This window comes from Orycteropus afer, unplaced genomic scaffold, assembly GCF_000298275.1.
Source record: "Orycteropus afer afer isolate SDZICR_OR568_19922 unplaced genomic scaffold, OryAfe1.0 scaffold00269, whole genome shotgun sequence".
NCBI lineage: Eukaryota > Metazoa > Chordata > Mammalia > Tubulidentata > Orycteropodidae > Orycteropus > Orycteropus afer.
In genome coordinates this window covers 981082-985734 of record NW_006921856.1, presented here as the reverse complement: position 1 = coordinate 985734, position 4653 = coordinate 981082, and positions in this window count along the sequence as shown.

Genomic DNA, 4653 nt, shown 5'->3' with positions numbered 1-4653 from the left:
AAAAGAAGAAATTGAACAAGTCATAAAAAAAAATTACCAACAAAAGGAAGTCCTGGCTGAGACAGTTTCACTGGAGACTTCTACCAAACATTCAGAGAAGAGCTGACACCAATCCTACTCAAACTATTCCAGAATATAGAAAAGGATGGAGTCCTCCCAAATTTATTTTATGAAATAAGCATAATCTTGATACCAAAACCAAGCAAAGACACCACTAAAAAGGAAAACTACACACCAATATCCCTCATGAAATAGACACAACAATCTTCAACAAAATCCTAGTTAATAGATTCCAACAATATATAAAAATAATAATACATTGTGACCAATTCAGATTCTTAAAAGATATGCAAGGATGGTTCAACATTAGAAAAACAATCAATGTAATCCATCATATAAGTGAAATTAAGGAAAAAGTATCACCATATCAATAGATGTAGAAAAGGCATTTGATAAAATACAGCACCCATTCCTGACAAAAAAACTCCAGCAAAATAGGAATAGAAGGGAAATTCCTCAACATAATAAAGTGCATATATGCAAAACCAACAGCCAACATTATTCTCAATGGAAGGAGACTGAAACTCTTCCCCTTGTGAAAAGGAACCAGATAAGGATGACCTCTACCTCCACTTCTATTCAACATTGTGTTGGAAGTACTAGCCAAAGCAATAAGGCAAAAGGGGGAAATAAAAGACATCCAAATAGGTAAAGAAGAAATAAAACTATCTCTATTTGCAGAAAGATATGATCCTATACATAGAACATGCAAGAGACTCAGGAAGAAAACTACTGGAACTAATTGAAAGACTTACCATAGTGACAAGATACAAGATCAACATACAAAAATCAGTTGGATTCCTCTACTCTAGCAGAGAGATCTCTGAAAAGGAAATAAATGTCTTTTACAATAGCTACCAAAAAGATAAAATACTTGGGAATAAGTCTTGCCAGGGACATAAAAGACCTATACAAATAAAACTACAAATTACCTCAAGAAACTATAAGAGATCCACATAAATGGAAGAAGAACATTCCATGCTCATTGATAGGCACACTGAACATTGTGAAAGAGACAACAGAGAAACTCAATTTCTTCAATCAAAACAAGGCCAGGAGCTGATGATGGAACAGACCATCAACTGCTCATATGCAAGTACAAGTTGAAGCTGAAGACAAATAAAACAAGTCCACGAAAACCAAAATGCAACCTTGATTACATCCCACATGAATTTAGAGACCATCTGAAGATTCAATCTATGCATTGAACACCAACAACTAAAGACCAGATGAATTGTGAGATGACATTCCTGTAGGAACGTCACACATGAAGAAAGCAAAAGGTCATTAAAAGGACAGGAAAGGAAGAAAAGACCAAATTGGATGTCAGAAGAGTCTCTGAAATTTGCTCTTAAATAGAGAGTAGCTAACATGAATGGAAGAAAATATGGAAATAAAAGTGCTGAACAGAAAATGTCAGACAGCTTGAGAAGACTAAGTAAAGTATCATAATGAAATGTGCAAAGACCTGGAGTTGGAAAACCGAAAGGAAAGAACACACTTGGCATTTCTCAAGCTGAAAGAACTGAAGGAAAAATTCAAGCTTGAGTTGCAATATGGAAGGACTCTATGGAGAAAATATTGAGTGATGCAAGAAGCATCAAAAGAAGACGGAAGGGATACACAGAGTCATGGTACCAAAAAGAATTGGTCAATGTTCAACTATTTTAGGAAGTAACATATGATCAAGAATCAAAGGTAGTGGAGGAAGAAGTCCAAGCTACGCTGAAAGAATTGGCTAAAAAACAAACCTCCAGGAGTTGATAGAATACCCTTTGAACAGACTCGTATGCAAGTACAACTTGAAGTTGAAGACAATGAAAACAAGTTCGTGAGAGCCAAACTATGATCTTCAATTTATCCCTCTTGATTTAGAGACCATCTAAAGAATAGATTTGATGCATTGAACACCAATGACCAAACACCTGAAGAATTGTGGGATGACATCAAGAATATCATCCATGAAGAAAGCAAAATGTCATTAAAAAGACAAAAGAAGAAAAGACCAAAATGGATGACAGAAGAGACTTGGAAGCTTGTCCTTGAGAGGAGAGTAGCCAAAGCAAATAGAAGAAATGACTAGATAAAAAGCTGAATGACAAGATTTCAAAGAGCAGTTCGAGCAGACAAAGCCAATTACTATAATGAAATGTGCAAAGACTTGGAGTTAGAAAACCAAAAGGGAAGAACACGGTTGGCATTTCTCAAGCTGAAAGAACTGAGGAAAAAGTTTAAGCCTTGAGTTGCAATATTGAAACATTCTATAGGCAAAATATTGAATGATGCAGGAAGCATCAAAAGAAGATGGAAGGAATACACAGAGTCACTGTAACAAAAAGAACTGGTAGATCTTCATCCATTTCAGGAGGTGGCATACGATCTAGACCAATGGTATTGACAGAAGATGTTGAAGCTGCACTGAAGGAATTGGTGAAGAACAAGGCTCCAGGAAATGACAGAATACTCAGTGAGATGTTTCAACAAATAGATGCTCCACTGGAGGCACTCACTTGGTTATGCCAAGAGATTTGGAAGACAGCTACCTGGCCAACTGACTGGAAGAGATCCATATATGTACCCATTCCAAAGAAAGGTGTCCCCACAGAATGTGAAAATTATAGAACAATATCCTTAATGTCGCATGCAGGTAAAATCTTACTGAAGATAATTTAAAAATGGTTGCAGCAATATATTGACAGAGAACTTCCAGAGGTGCAGGCTGTATTCAGAAGAGGATATGGAATGAGGGATATCATTGCTGATGTCAGGTGGATGTTGCCTCAAAGCAGAAAATACCAGAAAGATGTTTACCTGTTTTTTTTTTTTTTTGACTATGCAAAAACATTCGATTGTGTAGATCAAAACAAATTGTAGATAACATTGAGAAGAATGGGAATTCCAGAACACTTAATTGTACTCATGAGGAATCTGGACATGGATCAGGAGGCTGTCATTCGAACAGAACAAGGGGACACTGCATGGTTTAAAATTAAAAAAAAAAGGAGTGCATCAGGGTTGTATCCTTTCACCATATTCAATCTGTATGCTTAACAAATAATCCGAGAAGCTGGACTATATGAAGAAGAACGTGACATCAAGATTGGAGGGAGAATCCTTAACAATCTGTGATATGCTGATGACACAATTTTGCTTGCTGAAAGTGAGGATGACTTGAAGCACTTACTGATGAAGATTGAAGAATACAGTCCGCAGTATGGATTAAATCTCAATATAAAGATAACAAAAATCCTCACAACTAGACCTGTAAGCAGCATCGTGATAAATGGACAAAAGATTGAAGTTGTCAAAGACTTCACATTGCTTGGTGCCACAATCTTTGCTAATGGAAGCAGCAGTCAGACAATGTATAGCCCTGGGAAAGTCGGCTGCAAAAGACCTCTTTCAAGTGCTGAGGAGCAAAGATGTCTCCTTGAGGACTAGGATGTACCTGACACAAGCCATGATATTTTCAATCACCTCATATGCATGTAAGAGCTGGACAATGAATAAGGGAGACCAAAGAAGAATTGAAGCTTTTGAGTTGTGGTGCCAGCGAAGAATGCTGAAAGTACCATGAACTGCTAAAAGAACTAACAAATCTGTCCTGGAAGAAGTACAGCCAGTAAGCTCCTTTGTTGTTGTTGTTGTTAAGTGCCGTCGAGTCGTTTCCGACTCATAGCGACCCCATGCACAGCAGTAAGCTCCTTGGAAGTGAAAATGCCCAGACTTCATCTCACCTACTTTGGTCATGTTATCAGAAGGCACCATTCTCTGGAGAAGGATGTCATGCTTAGTAAGGTGGAGGGTCGATGAAAGAGGGGAAGGCTCTCAAGGAGGTGGATCGGCACAGTGGCTGTGGCGATAGGCTCAAGTATAGCAAGGATCACGGAGCTAGAACAGGATCGAGTGGTGTTTCATTCTGCTGTGCATGGGGTCGTTATGAGTCAGAAATGACTCAATGGCACCTAACAACAACAACAAAATGTAGGATGTCTCTTAAGTTAAACTCTCTTGAGATATAAAAGAGCAGTTTAGGCATAGAAAAGCACAAGCAAAGATGGGGGAAGATAGGTGTCATTCCACATGAAGGTTGCCAAGGAGGCAAGGAACAAGAATATCCCCCAAGAACCAATAAAGAGGTAAAGCCTTTCCTTAGACCCAGCACCCTGAATACAGACTTCTAGCCTCTTAAATTGTGAAAAGTAGAGGTACAGCCAGAGTGATCCTTAGAAGTGAAGATTGGTGAGACGCTGTCTCATGTACCTTGCACATGTTACTAGGAGGGACAAGTCCCTGAGGAAGGACATCATACTTGGTAAAGTAGAGGGTCAGTGAAAAAGACCCTCAATGAGATAGATTGACACAGTAGCTGCAACAATGGGCTCAAACAGAGCAACTTGTGACTATAGCTCAGGATTGGAAATGTTTCAGTGGGTCACTATGAGTCAGAACTGACTCAACAGCACTTAACAACAACAGTAAAATGACAAAATGTGAGAAAATAAATTTATGCTTGTTAAAGCAACCCATTTATAGTATTTCTGTTATAGTAGCACTAGATAACTAAGACACCATATCTTGCCAAAATCTGTG